The sequence below is a fragment of the Phaethon aethereus genome, assembly GCF_964289735.1.
Source record: "Phaethon aethereus genome assembly, chromosome: 6".
NCBI lineage: Eukaryota > Metazoa > Chordata > Aves > Phaethontiformes > Phaethontidae > Phaethon > Phaethon aethereus.
In genome coordinates this window covers 5,187,480-5,207,420 of record NC_138580.1, presented here as the reverse complement: position 1 = coordinate 5,207,420, position 19,941 = coordinate 5,187,480, and the positions used below count along the sequence as shown (strand labels likewise).

The 19,941-nt window shown below is 37.6% G+C and overlaps 1 protein-coding gene across 1 annotated transcript in view; it reads left to right on the top strand.

Moving 5' to 3' along the window:
* Positions 1 to 19,941, top strand: part of ARHGAP15 (Rho GTPase activating protein 15) — a gene marked incomplete at its 3' end in the record, with an annotated part of 312,226 nt that overhangs the window by 79,242 nt on the left and 213,043 nt on the right. The window lies entirely within an intron of this gene.

The window sequence follows — 19,941 nt, the reverse complement described above, 5'->3', positions numbered from 1 at the left end:
GTGCTACTGTACAGACGGGAGAGCTTTTCAGGTAGATACCAGTGTTATGTTTACAGATTCACATCTCCGGTATCTTGAGTATTTGAATACTTTGTATCTCAAATTTAAAAGCAGAATAAAGACATCGATTGTGGTTTATATTTAAGCCAATTCATAATATTTTCTTGCATTTGCTTGTGACGCTGTGTTCCGACTTGTCTTTGAAAGCCCTAAAGTTTATTTGCGAGAGCCTTTAGCTTAATTTTATGGATTATATGGTATTCTTCACTATGAAGTTTTAAAAGATACAAAAGAAAAAACCTTGCTCAAATGTAGAAGTTATTTTTGCAGTAACGTATGTCATGATTTTTAAACATTCAGGCCTTTAAACTTTTTTTTTTTATAGTGTATGTTCTTGCCAATCCCAGCACAGTTCTACAAAGTAAAATATTTGGCAGTGAATTCATATTAACAGATGGAACAAGAAATTAACACGTTTTTGCTTCGCTAATTCACAGTTCTTTTAATACGCTAATTCTAAATCACCTGTTCTGACTTTGACAGGCTACAGACACCTGTTTGGGGTAATATTCCACAGCTAATTATTACATGAGAAACTCAGTTTCCAACAAAAGGGTTTCTGTGTGAAATTGTCATAGTTAACAAATTAGTAATACTAACTTCATACAAAAATAGCTCGCGGTTTTAATGTACGTGTACTTAACCTTGCCTGAAGGACTAGAAGCCGTGGGACCGCATGGGGGGCAGCTGCCCCCCAGCACGCCGGCGAGCTGGTGCCTCTGTCCGTTACCCCCCGGAGTTGTGGAGTTCCCGATGTAAGTCCTGGCCCTCGGAGCTGAGTCAGACTGAGGAGCACAGTGCTCCTCACCGAAAACCGAGGGAGGAGGGCAAGAGGTTTCTTCTAAGGAGAAAGCTTGGAGTAATTTCCAATTCACTGGGGTTGGTGCAGTTGAGTCAGAGTACGGGGAAAAAAAGTCTTTTTTTGAAATGATAGCCCTGCTGCAACATAAAGACATTACAGTGCTGTTACACTTTGAGTTTTTGCTGTTTACCTCTATAAATCAGATATAGCGGTTTAGAACTGAGCTTCATTGTAGGATGTAATGTTTAAATATTGCCCCAAAAGCTGGCAGTGGATAATTTAATCCTATATCACTGAATGTGTGAGCTTTTTTTTTTTTATGTATCTGTGCCTGCAAGAAAAAAAAAATACATGTTTTGTGGTTGCTTTTTTTGAAGTTTATTACACTTCTGTCATAATGAGTCATCATGTTCATATGGGAACAGGGGGAAGGGAGGAGAAAGAAGCTATCCCATCTCACTGCTCTTCTCCTCTGCTCTTTCGCTCTTAACATAAAAGAGATGATACAGCCCTCATCCTCTGTCCCAGCTGTGCACTGGCGTGGAGGCCAAGTAGAGTCTGTAGCAGTAACAACTTTATGATAATGGTGGAAAAAACAAGTCTGGCATGGGAATGAGGGGATAAACAAGGTTTCTCAGTGCAATAGGATGAGGAAAAACGTTCAATATGTGAGAGAAATGGTAGAGATAGGCTGGACACAAGCGCGTCTTACCACAAGCTACAATGTCTCACAAAGCAACACTTGTACTACCATGAACTCTTTCTATTCTGTCTTTCTCATCACCCTCAAGTCTTAAAACAGAAAATTATTCTTAAGTCCTTTGGTCATCCTGCTTTGAGCCTTCCTTAATTCATCTCTAATTGTTTTATCAGGAGCTTATTGACGGTAACAATGTTTTATTGCTCAACTGTAAGATATAAATGACTCAGTGAATCTCTTTCTTTTGTTCTCTTTGCTTTTGATTCTTCCTTTCTTTTCTTCTGTCTTTTCCTCACCTTTACATCTACTCCTCCTTCCTTTTTATAATGCTCAACTATCTTGTCAGATAATCTATTGCAAACTGTGATACAGATCACACAGTCTTAAAAATATCGTCGCTATGACAAGCCTAATGACAATAATACTGTTCACAGGGAAAATTGAAAATTGATCAGCATTAGTCATCTTTGCTTAGGTGTTCTTCCTTCAGGGATTTGAGGCAGCAAGGGTTTCTAGTAAGCCAGGTGGACTGAAATATATGGACTTCTTATTGCCATTCCTGAGCACCTGGAGACTCTGGAGTGGCACTGTATTTTGCTGCCAATTCAAGTCAGCCAGGGTTGTCTTTACTTTTCCTCTTCCCTGAGGAGAATAAGTAGAATATATCCCAAAATTTTTCGTGTTTGTGCCTACACCTGCTTTATAGCTTTCACCAGGAATATAAATACATGTGGTGGTTGGTAAGTCAGGGAACGTTAAACAATCCTGGAGAAACCTTGTACAGATTTACCATTTATTCCAATGAGATTCAGCAAGTACTTATAATAAAGGGAATGTAAGTAGTCCATGATGGCTCTGTTAGCTGAGTCAAATTAAGTTCATTTACTCTTACTACATTAGTTCTTGTTCTTCAGAAAATTGATTAAAATGAAGCTGCCTGCTACCTGGCACCTGGTGCGAGCACAGATTCTGTAATCATGTACTCCACTAATTAGAGATAGTAATTTTACATTTAAATAGTTTTACAGGTATAACTCAGTACAAATGCCATATAGTGTCTAACAGTCCCTTTAGTGATAGCTATAGGAGTGTAACAACTCTTATAAGTATGCAGACTCTATAGCCTCAGACTCAGTGCTGCGTACTGTTTATATGGCTTTTAAAAAAAAATTGTGTTAAAATATCCATTTGTAGTAATCCTCCACAGCTTGTCATATAGAGGAGATAGAATACCTATCATGCAATTTCCTTTCAGCTTTCCGTAGGACAAAAATTATTCTACATATTATATCCCTCCATGAACTAAGATACCCCACTAATTTTTAAGTCAAGCATAGTTTACTCCTTCCTACCACCAGAACTATACCTAGGGTCTGCAGAAGACAGGTAGAATTAGGGCTGGAACGTGCACTGAGGGAAGCTTTTTGGGTTTTGGCTGTATTTGCATGAATAGTATTTTATTGCTAATGTCTGTGTCCTTAAATGACTCTTACTTAGTGTATGACAGTAGTTTTCAGTTGTAGTTTCTGCATGCTGCTTTGTAAGACTTTGTTATTGCTTTAATCAGTTTCATTACACCTCGGTGTCTAGATCCTCTCCTTGTCAAAATATCATAGTAAGGCATTAACCATGGAATGATGATATGAATCTTAAGGCAGTAGGATCTGGCATTGATGCCGAAGGATTTCTGCTCTTCCACTTGTGTGCTCGCATGTTCCTGTCTTTTTCTTTTGGTTATTTATGCCCGACCTAAGCAGAACTCCATCTAGTTAAAGCCACGTAAGAGAATTTGCCTCTTCGGTTTACAAAGGAATTCTCAAGAATCACAGTCAGCACATTTTGTCTGTTCTTGCTTATCTGACCCTGGAAAGCGACAGGACACAACCCAGGGAAAAATAAATGCCCGTGAGCAGCACCACATGAGGGATGCCTTTGCCCACCGTGGCTGGGAAAGAGCTACCAAGTTGGTGGTAATACACAGTGATTGAGCCCTGCTCCTTCCACGGTTACGTGATAGAGAAGGGAAATAGTCAAGTCTGGAAGAAGCTATTTTGTGCTCCTATTAACTGGAGGATTTTCAGCAGATGTCTTAATAGTTGGAAATCAGCAATAGTATGTGGATTTATTTGTATGCCATCTGAACCATTTGACTTGCCAGATGCATGTTGTTTAATAGCCTTTTGTACATAATTTTCAGAAGATAGTTCAGTAAGATTTTCTTTTATTGTGTGAAATAACCCATTTTGTGGATAGCACTTCCTATTGTTAGAATGTGTGTTGAAGAGACTAATCGGGTGCAGTCATTGCAGAGAAAAGAGAATATGCAAAACGCTAGCCCATGCATTGAGAGGCACAATAGAAACTTGTGATGAAGTCATCTTTTATATCTTTTTTGAACATCACACATTTTTCTGCTTTTTGGATGTCTTTCGGTTGGCAGTGATCTTTTGTTTAGGTACTTAAAAGCCACTTTACTGCTTCAGTGTTTAGATTGTTTCAGTCATTCCTATCTCGTTACTGTCAACATTAGCATACACTAATATGGTTTAAATTATTTGCAGACTTTTTTGTCCTCTACCTTAACGTGAAGATAGTTTCAGCTTTCTGTTGTTCTTGTATTAAAGCATATCTGAAAAGATAAATTAAATATTAGTTCTTATGCTGCCTCATATCATACAGTCCTTGCCAGTCACTGTATGATTCGTTGAATGTGAAATACAAGTACGCATTGATTAATCACTACGAACAAGTTTGTTTTATTGATTTTTTTACTTTGATTATCTCTCAGTACCTCAATGATACACCTAAATGCCTCTGGACATTTGGCTATGTGTGTGTTTAAAATATAATATTACTGTATTTACTGTACAACATAAATGGTCATTCATGCAAAATTACTCACTTATTTCAGTGGCAATTCCTAGCGTGTTGTATTAGATTCTGGGAATGAGTCTTTGTATAGCAGAGATAGTGAAGAGCAAGGAAAAGAGTCTGAAAGTTGCCAAATTAGGCTGATATCAAGATTTCAAGATTTAATTTGTTATCAAAGAACCAAAATACAAATCAGGACTGTTTTTGTACACAGAGGTATTAGTAAGAGTCCATGGAAAAGAGTGGCCAAATAAGGATCAGGAAGATTATCCAGGTTTTTGGAAAAGCTGCTATGGACGTAGATGTAAATTACATTAAAAAAAAACCTTCAAGGAAGACAAGGTTATCAAATTGAAGATGCCTGATGCCTCATTGTTCCAGTCATTGGGTAAACCCTCTGTCTACTGGTGACAAAGGTCCCATTTGAATCTAGATGCAAGAATGTGTAGGATGTACATTCAGCAACTCCAGCCACCAGATGGTAGACTCTGCTTACTGGTTAAGTCAGCTCTAGTGTCTGGTCACCAGTTGGCAGAAACAGCAGTAGACAAATTACATCACCTTAGAATCACAAAGCACGGTATCGCTCCTGTATTTTGATACAAGTATAACCCTTCAAATTTCTGTTAAAACACAAAAAGCGACCGAATCCCTGTCAATATTACGCAGCATCTATAAATATTCTCAGATGTAGACAGAGAAGGAAAGTATATTTTTATTAGGCTGTTCATTATGTGAGTGGAATTAGCAAGAGACAGTTGGTGTAGAAATTTAATGAACTAGAGTTTCATGGCTGGAATTTACTCCAACCTGCCTTATGTTACCAGTAAAATTTGTTTGGGGAACCTCAACATACTCTTTAGGAGACATTTGTCCATTTTGCCAAATGATCACACAACCAAGCACATTCTAATGGCAATCTCTGCTATATTTTAAATTTCCCTTTCATTGTGTAGAAACAAAATATAGTGATAGAACACAAATGTTTGTGTTTATAGAAGACATTTTTGTCAAAGCCTATGAATCATTTGCATGTGTGGGAGATACATATATAAGGTTTAGAGTAATACCAAATATTTTAAAAGAGTCAACAAGGACTAATTGGACAAAATCTCAATGATTTCGTGCCTAGTAAGGTATGAACTGTAAAAGACAGCTGAAAGCATTGGGCTTTGCAAAGAGAATGAAAACCATCTGTCAGAAATACTTTCCACAGATTATACTCGGTCCAGCTATTAATTAAGTGATTTTGCATTATTACTTTCAACAGAGCAGATCCTTCATTACTGGGAGCAAACCAGAGGTATGCGTTTGACCTTCTATGTCAAAGAGGGTTATATACCATCTCCTAACAGTGAAAGGAAGAAAGAAATAGATATCTCATGACCTATACATGGATATACTTACTCTATCTCAAAAGCAAAATTCCAGTGTTGCAACCGTGATGGATTTTACTTTGCAACCTCTGAGGCAGCAAACTTTCACACTTGATACCCAGATGTGCTCTATCACCTCCAACGCCACGAGAACTGGTCTGGTCGGAAGTGGTTATCCTTCAGAGCTACCTGAGAGGAGCATGGTTGTGAGCCACAGCCATCCTGCTTGACTTTGCCAGTGGGTTTTCGGCCGAGCGTCTGACACACCAGTTGCCAAGAGACTGATCCAAGTCTCATTTAAATGAATGGGGCTTTTCTATCGCGCTTGGTAGGCTTTAGTTCTGGCCTCATTTTCTGCAGTGCCACTAGCCTGAGCGCCATCCTCTCCTGTAATGCCTTGCAGCGAGACTGTCCTCTGGGCTCCCAGTAGACCTTTGTAGGCGGAGGATGGAAAATGAACTCATGATAGAAAACCAGGGACAATTTCTTGGTCCTTATTCTTTTTCGTACTAATGAATGGACCATCTCTAATTTCCCACTGTCATCTACATCTAGGTGTAAATGAGGGTTTGTCGCAGCATTGATACTCATTCACCCATTGACATTACTTTGTGCATTATGTAGTGATATGATCCTCTCTGTCCTCATTCTTCCTTACTCTGAGGCAGATGGTGTGATGAACTGCAATTTTCATGTTGAACTACGTAATAAAGGCATTCTAGTTTTCTAGGAGAGAGAACTTTAATACTCCTTAATTATTATAATGGACTGAGAATATTTGCAATTAACGGGGTCAGCAGGAGGCAAGGATCCTTATATATCTTTGCTTATACTATTTAGTTCTGGTCTTTCAGTACACCCTTGTCCAATGCTATTTTGTCTTCCAGTTCATTGAATAAATGAGTTCTGTCCTAGGACCAAAGTCTGAAAGTACCAAGTGCTGATCTCTGGAGTAGGCCCCTGTCTCAGGGGAATAAAATACCGAGACTCACCTAATCTTCTTTAGCATGAAAAATTCAGCTGGACATCTTACAAGAAAATGCCTGTTATGACCTCTGGTACTTTCTTCTCAAGTCAGACTACTGCATAAAAGTCCATCTTGTAATAAGTTGCTTTTTCTTCTTTTTACTCTGGCTATTCCAGGAAGCATTATCCAGAGCTGTACAAAATCAAATGACTGATTTGCTCAAAGCTAATTGAAAATTCTCAGACCTATTAAAAAACCTGTTCTGGATTTAGTTAAGCTTTTTGTTGAATCCATATTTTTCAGCTTTAAACCTATGAATCAGAATGTCTGAAACTAGAGTTATAATCAACAGTTGCGGTACGGAGCGCGCGGGGGAATGCTTTATCGTCACGATGCTATGAACCGTGCAGCTGAGTTGTTCTGTAGGGGAAGCAAACTGAGTGTGTTAGGTGGTCACTGCAGGTTATTTTCTCCCAAGACTAATCACGGAACTACATCATAATGTGGAGAAATAAAACCAGTTTGAAGTGTTTCAGCTGACTTTTTGGAGGCAGTAGCAATTCCTTGCTGCTGTGACTGAATTTCCTCAAGTACCTCAAGCTTACTCAAATATTGCTATATAAGTGTATATACATAGATGTATATAACCAGGGCCACAAAATGGATGGTATGCTTGGGCGCAATACCAGAACTCCCTCTTTTAAGAGGACTCCCTCTTTCAGAGATTATGGAGAAGCTAAAATTTCAGCAGAAGACCTCTTCCTATAGTGATGTCTTTTCATGCATTTTTGCACTAATGAAGCCCTACTGCTTCATACTGCAAACCTTTAATGCTAATGAAAGCACACGGGGACTTAAGTTTAAATATGTATGGGCAAGTTCCCTTACACACAGCAACTTTAGATATTTAGTTGCTTATTTTGTAGAACATCTGTATATATCACTGTACTCTGGAAGACTGTTAAAAGAGTTTGTCTTTGTTATGTGATCTACCTATAGTAAATGATTCATTTCAGTAAATTTGATACTAGCTGAAACATTTACAGTTTTCAAAACCGCAACGGTGCCAAGAAAATGAGGGTGATTGAGATGGCATATCAAGCTGAGAAAAGACAAAAGACAACAAACAAATATAAATAATGATTGGTTAATCCGGGGTATTTTTCCCATTTCCTTTTGTAATTCCGACTACGTATACCTAAGATACATTTATAAATGGGCATGCCTGTTTCAATCCTCCTTTTTAGAGTGTGTACCAATACATTGTATAAACATGAGTTTTGGAAGCCATTTAGTGCTCCACCAAAGTAACAGGGCATTAGGTTCTCATTCACTCATCTGAAAACAATTAGGAGAAAATGCCACTTATCTTAAATAGTATTTGTCAGATTTTCTTCATCAAACTTGGTAAATACATATCTTCTGACATTTTGATGTATAATCATCAGTCTAGGGTAAACCTAAGTGACTGGGCTTTGGCCCGTGAATAGCTTTTGTTGCTGTGTGACATTAAAATGTTGTGTTGGGGTTTTTTTAAAAGATATAATGAATATTCAAAATTAGAGTTATTCTCCATTGTACCCACAGTAGGTCAAGTGTCATAAGATCAAGAGAATATTTAGTATGCAATCTAGAGGTTTTATAAATATTTCCGAGTTGAATTTTTCGCATGGTATGTGCTTTGGAACTTCTGTCGATGAGAAATGTAAATTAAGTGTTGATTTTCATTTGAATGGACAACTAGTTAAAATGGAGATATTTTAATTGTCTTTACAGATGCTTTGCATTCATAGGTAGTAATAGGCATTCACCCTTTTTTTCTCTGAAAACTTCCTTTGAACTTACTTCTTACAGCATTAGTTTTTCTGTCCCATATCTTTGTGCCGTGCAGTCCAGTCATCAATAAAACATTCAGTGCTACCACTTGAAGACATGTATCCTTTCATTAAACGATGATGCTACATGAGACATGATTAGGATCGTTATTTGTAAGTTTTTGACATTTGAAATTTTGGATGATTTGCTAACACTTCTATAGCGGCTTCTTCTTTAAAAGAAATCTAGGAGGTGAGTTTGTAGTATTGCCCTACAGTGATTTCTGTATCCGTCAAGTATTTTATGCAGCCATAGATTCCCGATTCAAACATGCACCTGTGATTTGCTTAGACTAATCTATGGGAATATGGAGATGGATTATGATTCACCTGTTCAGCTACTTTTAGTCTTCAAAGAAGTATTTTAATAACCTAAGTCATAAGTAAAACTATGTAAATTGAAACTAAGTGGACAGATGGATAGAAATTAATTGATCCAGTCTCTTTTTCTGTAGGGGAAAGACATATGCATTGGAGTAACAGGAATAGAGGTGGAACAGCGGAAACAGCAGGACTGTAGTAGTAGCTGGCTACCATATTTTTGTCGTTTTTTGAGGGAGGGGGTGGAGCTGGTTGTTTTCATAATTGTTTTCTACCTACTCATGGAGTTAGTTTCATGTTGTCAGTTCTAATTTCCTTTTTCTTTTGTTGTATCCTGGAGGGGCTGGGAGGGAAATTTCCAATTGCAGGTAAGTTTGGAAATTCTCTCTGGGCACACAGAGGAGCAGTACAGTGGTGTTTTCTGAGGTGTGAAATAGCTGGTGTCCTGCAGGTCAGCGTGGGTCACGCTTGCCCTAAGCAAGTAAGTCAGATAACTCCAGCGAATGCCAGGTTTACCATGTGTGTGCAGAAGGATTATAGTACACGTGTGCAATAAACCTTGTGCTCCTGGAAAATGCAAAAAGGGCTTTCTGCCTGCTCAGAATAACCAGTCTACATAGCCATGGTAGACTCAAAGTTTTCTTGTGACTCCAAGATCCTCAAATTAGGGAGCATGGTGGTGTTGGGTTAACGGCTGGACTTGATGATCTTGAAGGTCCTTTCCAACCTTAATGATTCTGTGATTCTGTGAAATTGCCAGCAGCAGAAGGGCTTCTAGGAGTCACCAACCAGAAATTCTTGCTGATGGCATGTGAACTGTGGGATAAATGTCAAACCGAGCATCCATTGATTTCCATTCCCTCTCCAAGCTTCTCCAGACAGCTGAACCCTGTGCTTGAGGATCTTTTGCTCTTCAGGTGTGACATTGCAACCCTCTCCCCAAGGCAGCCTTCCTTCTAGTGGCTCTTGCCCAGTGCTTGTAGGGAATACAGTTATAAAAGACAGGACATAAGCACAAATTTTCTTGTGTTGAGGATGATTACCCAGAATAACAGAATATTCAGAGTTTAGAGGGCTGTTTATCTGATTTAACTCATACAGTGGCTATTTCATTACAAATCTATCAGAAATTTGTGACTGCAACAAAGGCTACCCATGTTTTGGATTATTTTATATAAGTTTTGTGAAAAGTAAGTATCTTTGCGTGTCCCCACATAAGCATATAGGGCTCCTCTGAGCATGGATGAGTGTAATAATGAAAAGTAGTAAAGTTTCAAAGGCTCGATCCTACCTTCCTGACTCATTTGAAACAAGCAGTGAACTCAACAGCATCTTTGTTTTAATAAAGGCTATAATAATAATGAGAGCTCCAGATTTTCTAAAAAATAAGAAGGTTAATGTAGTATCTGGAGTCTGACCTCAGGTCTAAATTGTGATTCTAATGTTAATCATTATGAGACATAGCTTCACACCTCATAAATCCAGTCAGCCTGTTTCTACTATCCAGTGCAATATTTAAAGAGCAGTTTCACAAAGACATGCATCACTATAGATTCCCTTTTTACACTTTTTCAAATTATGTTGCTGCTTTATACAAACCACCTTTCATAAGCTGTCTGCCAGAAAGCTCTAAAAATAATAGCACAGACGCTTGCAACAACAATTTGGCTACCTCACTTTCAGTGAATCGAATGTTCAAATGAAAAGGTTTTTGCTTCCAAGTATTTGAGGCATACCTTGAATATGTTACCAGGCTCCGATGTACCAGTTATAAAAATAAAAATAAAATGGACGATAAGTAAGTTGTTTACATTCATTGTGATTTCCATTTTTTAAAATAAGATGTATCGAAATGAAGGGTGAAAAGAGAAAGTTTGACATGGTTAGTAATTGCCCATAGATGCATCTTAAAAAAAAGTCCGTGTTTGTTTTTATCTTGAAATCGTACTTTCTGCATCATCTGTATGGATCCATGCCCATGCGGAAATGTACTTGCGTTGTCTGCCTCACATTTGAAGGGTTTGGGTTCATCCCCTGTCCAGAAGTGGTGTGGAAAGCACAGAGCTCAGCTGTGCGTATCTGGGCAGGGTCAGAGCTCCTACCTGGCTGCCTGCTATCAGCCGGATGCCTCTGACGGGATCCGAGAGCACCAGGATCCTACGACTGGCAGATAGCACAAGCTGCATTCTTCTCTTTGCGGCTGAGAAGGAACGGTTCCTTCTTTGTCGGATTTTCAATGCTAGGATACATTTTGGGGAGTTCAGATATTTGGGGAAATTATGTGATCTCTTCTTCTGTGGCCCTATATGTACTACTTGTGTCAACTGCCAAGCTCAGTGAAAATATTTGTGAATATGCTCACAAATGCAAGTGTTATACACTCTTACCGTAGAAAAGTTTGGGTTGGAAGGGACCTTTAAAGGTCATCTAGTCCAACCCCCACTCTTGCCTGTACAGAATACGAAAAACCCCCGATGAACACCTCTTCATAGTACTATTTTGGGATTTTGTCCAAATCTATGAAAACACCTATGTATATATAGCTTTTTTTACTCATGGCTACTACATCCAGTTATCAAACGCTATCAAGCGGGATATGATGACATACTTATGTATTCATGAGATCATTTTTCATAAGCTGTTCACGTATGGTGTTTGCAAGGCATACAGCCTGCTTTCCTCTGGGAGCTAGAAAAAAAGAACAGCTGAGAACTGAGCAAAACTATACAATCTTTTTTTAAACATCCGTTTCTAAAACTGAGTTTTTATAGTTTCCCCCAAACTTCCTGGGACAAGTTCTTCCCGCTCTTCATATAGTAAGTGATAAAATGCAAATGTCGAACATTATTAGTTCTGTAGCATAAGTACTAATTTTTGGTTTTGCTAAGCAGTTTATATAGGAAAATCTGGAATGTTTCCAGTCATCTTCACTATCATTTAGTCCTTAAAACCCAGAACAGACATTTAAACTGAAAAACATTATATCTTGTGTGCAGATGCACATGCAGCACCATCAGAAGATGAATAGTTGTAGTCTTGAACTGGCGTCGCTATCAAATAGACTCTGTATAATTAAATAAGAAAGCATTTTAAAAAAAATTACATCTTGGGCACTCCTTTGTGAGTAAAGGAGTGAGCTGCAGAAGGAGAAAAGTCCACAAGTGATTAGCAGTAGATTTTCATGAGAAATTTCCAACACCTCTAATTTGATTTTTTTTTTCTTTAATGAATACTTTTCTCAGTGATTTTGTTTGTTCTTTAAGATACCTCCAAGCGTTATTTTTAATGTCATTACAATATGCAGGCTCTGCAGTTTGGTGAACTTAAAATACCAAACAGCTCAGAAAAAAAACTGTGGCTCTTATGGCACTACAGATAGCAGCTTCTGTATTAGATTTGTACTACTTTAATGCTGCCTTTTCTATATCTCAAGGCTGTTTCATGCAAATATTTAAGCTTAGGTATTCTCACAAACAAGCAGCCATAACATTTCAGTAACTTTGTTTTAAAAGAAAGACTTTTGAACATGCAGGAAATATTAGTACATCAAACAAAGTGAAAGACAAGGTAGTTTAACTTGTTGGTTTGTTTGCTGAAACTCTAAAGTAAATATACTGTAGCTAAAAGTGTTCCATTTTTATCTGCCTGCTGCAGTAATGGCTGTGTTACTTCAGGGCTTACACTTCAATAATTGATCAGGGTTTGTATAGCACCGGCTAAGAGCAAAAATAAGAGTGTTGCTTTGAACAAACTGCTGCAATGTTATAGCATTAGGCACAGAAACAAGATTCTGGAAATATAGATATATAAAAAACAGGAAAAAGATGGATAAGTTGGAGTGGTAAATACTGCTTCAGGCTAGAAAGTAATGAGAATTTTTCCATAGAGAGTTTTGACCTGCTATTCAAAAATTGTTTCTTGTCTTAATAAATCCTAAAAGTGTAATTTACTTGCAAAAGGGAAAGAACAAAGGCACCAAAATTCTTTTGATAACAACACTTGTTAGGGTTGATAAGTTGGGTTTCAAATGTGTGAAGAAAAATGTGTGACAGTTTGTTTTAAGGTGACAACCTAAGTGTTCAGATACTTCCATCTTGTGCTGTTTATAAAGCAGTACACTAGTAAATGCTTTACACATGTACATTAGAAATGGAAACAATAGATAATATATCTTTCCATCAAATTTGGCTAAATCTTTAATATCTGCTTATAAATCTACAGAATCACTGGTATCATTTATCTATTAAATTAAGGCTGTTTCGGAACGTGATCTGTATAAATCAAAATGATATGTATTAATATTTCTTTCTTTTTGTCAATAAATTATTTTGAGCCTTCATTTTGAAAATATTTTCTGTTGGTTTCAAGGTTTTATATTGTCTTCTGTAGACCTGACTTTACTACTAAATTAAAGAAACATAGCTTATTTACTATGCTGTTAAAAATTAGTGCTGAACTGATAAAGTATGAGAAATTCTCAATCAAAGATGAAAATGCCACCTGTAATCTGTTCTTCACAGAGCAGGTTCCACCCAAGTGGATAATTTTGAGTAGCATAGGTATCATAATGCTTTTAACTTTATGGCTTTGTCAAATATTTTAAACTGTACGGCTAAATGATAAGAAATGTAATTTGTATACAATTCAGTATGGTCATCTCAAACAAAGTGAGCGCCAGCATGCACAAAGGAACCCAGGAATGTAACTGTATTTGGGGGTGCTTCATGTTTAACTACCTGCTATAGCAGTTGAAGTCTGTAGGTTATTTTCAAATGTAGTCATGAACAAACATTACTGTGTTTGATTACTACAGCAACCTAAAGTTTCTCAAAGAATCAGAAAAAGAACTTGACAGTTACAGCCTTCTCTTCCTCCCTTCATGTATAAAGCAGCAAATGAAAAAGTATTAACTGATTTCCAAACAGTGTAGGCAGGGTTGCATGACATATGGCAGTTTGTTGTTATTGAGTACTTCACAATGTTACATGGATGTCGGTCTCAAATACACGACATTTTTGTATAAGGAGAAAGAGGGTTCTTCATGAACCTCTCACTATCTGGCCATGGTAATTCCTAGGTACCACATCTTATTATTATTATTATTATTATTATTATTAGTTTAATGCAGCAGTGCTTTCTGCTGAAGTCACTTGTGTGCTAAAAACAAAGCACAAAACCAAACAAAACCTCCTCTAGTGTTGTTTTGAAGTGACGCCACTTCAGTGGCATTTAGTAAAAAACCTGCTCAGATGGCAGAGAAGTTGCTCCAGCGGAATTTGATAAAAAGCCAATCGCATGTTATTAAGCCACATTCCTATTGAGAATTTGTATTGACAATGTATTGTTTCTTGTAAGAAATATTACTTGAAAAAATAATGAGAAAAATATTATGTTAATGTTCAAATTCTAATTAACACCACCTTCAACCTCTTTAATCCAACTGTATTAGTTATGTTTTCTCCATGTCCATGTAAGGAAGGATAAAGTCTAGACATTTTAGTGTTTTAAAAGCTAGACTTCCTATAAAACCCTGCAAATGGATTCTTGTTCTGGAGAGCCATAGTGTATCGTGTCAGATATGCTACTGTGGGACTCCTAAGTGTGATGACACCCCCATATTGTGTATATGACTATAAATAATTAACAGCTTCTATGGAAATCCATATTTTACTGAATTACAGCTTTAAAACCATTTGAAGTTTGAGATATTCAAGGTTAAGATCTCATTTTGTCCCATTTCTATTCCTATTTCAAGTTGTCTCTATCAATATCAGGGCTAAAATTACGATGAGTAGAGGAAACGCTTGCTTGCCAGAAGGCAACGCTCGGTATTTGGAGAACCAAAATAGATTTTACTTGTAACAGACCGGGAATGAAGATTTGGTGGGAGGGTGGTCCCTGACAGATACCCCCAGCTCTGCTCCTGTTCCTGGAGCTCAGCTGAGCCACCACTGGCATGGTCAGAAGTTACAACAGCAGCAGGTTTGCATTGTAATGCCAGAATCTTGTCCTTCGAGAAAAGGAGATGTCAGTATTTGTGGGCAGGAGCAAAGCTTGGAAATGTAAACACATCTAATGACCTGTGACCGACATCACGCTGCCTCCGTTAATAGGTAGCCTCGGAAAAGAAAAAAGAGCCACCACTAGAGCCATCACAGCGAGCGGTCTTGGGGCACGGCCACAAAGATTTTAGCGCTCTGTCTGGGATGCAAAGGGGGAGAGAGTGGACGTTTTGGTAGAGTGCAGGGCTCTATTAGGTTGTATCAGAAGGAGGAGCTGATTTCTGCCAGAAACCATCCCTGGTCTGCTAAGAATGGTGTCTCGGACCTAGGAGATCTGCAGGTCTGAGATTCTTCATCTCCTTTTGAAATTCCTCTGATAGCAGTGAAAGGATAATAATGTTGCAATTATATTATTCTTAATAGGTGTCTAAATAGTTTATCATTGAGCACTGGAAGGGGTAAATTAGTGTGTCTTTTAAGACTGCTTTCTTAGCTTTCTGTGTTTGAGCAGACATTGCTCTATGGGTTGATGTTGGTTTCCCATGCTCTAAATTCTTACTACAAGCACAAATGCTTCTCTTGAAAAATAAAAGCCGTTCATCCTCTTCATTGCAAAAGATCCAAAAATATAGTTCTAGGTTGCAGTTCCTCTGAATTTGAGCCGTGGATGCTATCTTGAGTGAAGATTCACTGTTTACAATCGTTATTATCAGACCCTCCTCAAGGCTGTACTATTGTGTTAGGCTGTAATAGGTTTTCAAGTAACTTTTTTTTCTTTTAAACAATATAACATTTAAGAACTACATAAAAATCAGATATTGTTCTTGAGGGTTTTTGACATATTACACTATATTTTACCGCTGAGGCCAGCCTTCTCCTAGAAGACAAAGAAACAAGACTTCTGATTTTGTGTAGAAAAGAGGTTAAACAAAGGAATTGGGCTATATTTTTGGTCTAGCAATTGGGCTATATTTTTCCAAATCACTCTTAAAACAAAATATAAGACTAAAATTCACCAATAACCCTGAAAATGTCCATAGCACACGTTCTTTGCTATGATCCATCAATATTGTAAAGCACAAGGAGCAGGTGGCAAATGTTGTAAATGGTAAGTAATGTATTTAAGTGGGCTGCCTTACAACAATGTGCAATAAGCTATCAATTAAAATAGGTAACCTGATCAATTGATGGTCCTCTCCAACCATTGCAGTAGCTATCAAAGCCAAATTTTGTTGCGTGGGGCAAAGCTTCTTGTCATAGCAACACATTCACGCAAGAATAGTTGCATGCATAACATGGGAAATAAAACCAAACAAAATGACTATTATTACTATGCGGTTTTTATCCAATAGTAACAGATAAAATATGCCAGGCACTTCCAAGATACACATCTAGAGCCCAGGGACTTTCTTTGCCCTGAGTAATTGCCATCTGAAGAGAGCTATATATGTAAGGGAAGACAAAGGAGAAACTTGTACAATTAAAGACATCAGTCTTCTTAGCTGTGTACTTTTGCTGTTTTGTTTTTTAAATCCTTTATTCTGCAGATAAATGTAAGGTTTAGGGAACGGACACAGGGAAGCTTATTAACAGAAAGAAAAGAGAAGAAATGTAGAAGATAAGGGAGAAGAGAAAAGATTAAGGGAGGGATGGCTGAAAAAGAAAAAAGGGGGAGCAAGAAGACTGCTTTCACACAGCCTCTCAGCCCATAGCATATAGTAACCCATGGAAGAGGTTCATACACACAATTATATTCTCATTCCTCACCAGTAAGACATTGTTTCTGGTATGTAAATATTGCGGATTTTTTATTTTCATTTTTTTTGTTTTCCCCTAACCTACTTTATACTGCCAGGACTAAGAGTTGACATATATATAGGGGCAAGTTAAGAGGAAAGAGCGGGGAATGGCTGTATGCATGTAGTGTGTCAATATAGCATCTCTGGGTTTGGGGTTTTAACTATAAGAAAAACAGTAGAAAATAAGATAAAAAAATCCAGTACTTTTAAAATGTCATCGTGGTTTGAATATGGCATTCAGAAGCTAGGAAATATCAGAACTACATGAATTTAAATGAGTACTGCATGCACATATGTGTATCATGATAGAGCCTTCAGTGATGAGATCATGCTCTGCCTTTTTCAGAGGACTCTTAGATCTTTCACTGCACAGAAAACAGTCTTTGGGGTAAATCAGGGATTTGACTTTCTTGTATATTCTGAAAGTATACAAGGAAGTAGTAAGGGAACTGCATGAAAAGAGGGAGATATGGAAAGGAGAGATGAGTCAGGCTTCCCATCAACTCTTCCCATCCCCAATTCTTGCTTTTGTCTTTACAGTTTATCACTGCTGATGTGCTCTTCATTTGCTGGAGGTCAGACTTGAGACCCCAGGAAGCCACTGCACAACTTCTGGCTGCTCACCCCTCTAACTGAAACCAGTGGGGGTCTACATCTGACCCAATGAAGTACCAGCTAATGCTACTCGGAAAAAAAAATCCGCTTCTAAATTTCTTGTAGTACATGCAACAAATTAGTAGACACTTCTGGTCTTAATCTCTTTGTTGCTGAAATTTCCCACTGTGGAGATTTCAACAGAGATAATGACACCCTTTTATTTCCAATGGGTCTTGTAAAATGAATTAAGAAGAAGAACGTTCAAGTTCTATTCCGTGAATGTTGCAGAAAAATGTACAAATGCATTTGTAATACAGAGTAGGACCTAAATACTGTGATATAATTAAGGAGAGAGTAGTAGAGATGAAATGAAGCACTGGATAGTTTTGCACCAAACTAATCATTCTGTGCTCTGAACGAGGAAGGAGCCTATGGAAAATGTGTGTACGTGGTCATGTGATTAAAGATCACTGGAATATATATATGCATGTGGGGAATGGATAATGATCACAGTCATTATGCAAACTTTAAAATAATTTGCTTTCCAAATTTCATAATGTTTATAATAGTTTTCATATATGTCTATAACACATATGATAGTATAATTGAGTTAATATTTAATATTACTTGCACATGTATGCCTGAGTAGCCAGTGGTGAGGATTCTTCCCATTTTTATAGCAATCTGTTTAGTCTTTTTTCTATTCTAAATGAGTTATTTGAAGATGTTTTTCGGAGGAGGAAAGTGTCAGGCATCTCTATAGTTGCATCCATGCACTTGTTTAACGGACACATTAAAAACTAATGCAAAATGTAGCACCAACTATTTTCAAACCGTCATCAAATACACTGAAAAAAATCACGATTTACATTACTGGTTCATACCTTCATTTTGCACAAAAGCAACTATATCAGTTTGTCTGCTGTGGCACAAATCTTACAGTAATCTTAAATTTAAAAAGGCCTTGCATTTAAAATAATATAAAAGATTATCAATCCATATGTGGCGTAAGAGGGATGATAACGTGAAATCCTAATGTTGCCTCTGTATTTTGAAAATGTTGGGGTTTAACACCAAAAACACCCTGTTCTGAATCAAGTACTGTTTTGCTTCGCTCCTTATTTCTTTCTCTCCCCCCCGCCTCCACCCCCAAGGCTGGTCTTCTCTCTTTATTTGTATAAATAATTGAGGATGTAATTATTTATGGCTGCACATAAGGATTCTAGATGTCTAACTATCTATCTGTGCCCACAGATCAGATAGTTTGTTATCTATATCACTATTTGCACCTGCAAGTCATTGTGCTTGGAAATTATCTCCTCATCTAATTGTGTGCACAAACAGAGGTTGAATTAACTGGCTTTAAAAAGAAAGCCCCTTCTGTAAAGTGAGTGCACAGATACATTATATCCGTGATTGAAGATTTTTTTGTCTTTGATAGAGTAATTCCTAGATTCATAAAATACCTGCTGCCGTTTCGAGTACTTCGGTCTGAACACCTTCTCTATGCTGGCAGGTCCCCTTGTAGGAGCTGGTAAAGAGTGGTTGGGTGTAAGCACTGAACAGCTCTTTATATCTTGGTGCTGGGTTGGATCACGCATGTGAGGTGTAATTTGAGTATTTCCTACCATTGTGCTGCTTTTGAGGAAAGCGACACAAAGGCTGAACGAGACCCTCTTAAAAGTGAGCACATTCATTATGTGAGACACTTCTTTGAGCAGAAAACGAGCACCGACTCTGGTCCCAGCGTTTCCTCTTGCTTAAACCTCAGCCCTCTATCTTGGGCATTTTCCTTTTGCATCATAATTGTGCAATCTGTTGCCCATTTTAGCATAAAAATCTAGAAGTGGAGCAGGCTAACTTTAAACAAGCTGCATTTTTCATCAATCAGGTTGTAAAGTTCACTGCCGTGGAGGAAGGCATGTCCTTGTAAAATTCTGCTTTAAAAAAAAAAAGCTTACCTAAAGATGGATGGTGTGATATGTCAGGCTTACAATTACATTTTTCTGTAAACATAAAAGGCTTAGAAAAACTGGTCTCAACTGTTCAAAATACTTTGAATAACCAACAAGAAATGATGTTTACCATTTTACGAACACTACAGATATTTTATATTCTGAGCGGCTTCCATGCACTCCAATAAATTTAAATTGGATATTTGCTGTCCAAATTGACAGTGGGTGATTAAGCCAAAAATAAGAGCATTCGCCTTTAAATTTTAGCTGTGGCACCGTGTTATATTCCCAACATTATGTTACGTTGCATCAAGGCAGTCACTACAGACCAAAATTTTGATGGATATAAAGCAGATCAAAAGGGTATAGTGATTTTGAAGTTCATGACAATAGATGCCTCAATATTTGTACATTTCTACTGAAGAGACTTGCATTATTTTGTCAGTTTGTTTCGTTTTAGGGGTATTCAGGACTGATATTCGTTCTTTGTTACAATCCTTAAATTGCACAATTTAAGAAAACTGACTGAAAAAGATAAATTAAATGGGTAGAAATATTTTCAAATCAAAGAACAACTGACATATATAAAAATGATGTATGTTTCTTACATAGTCCAC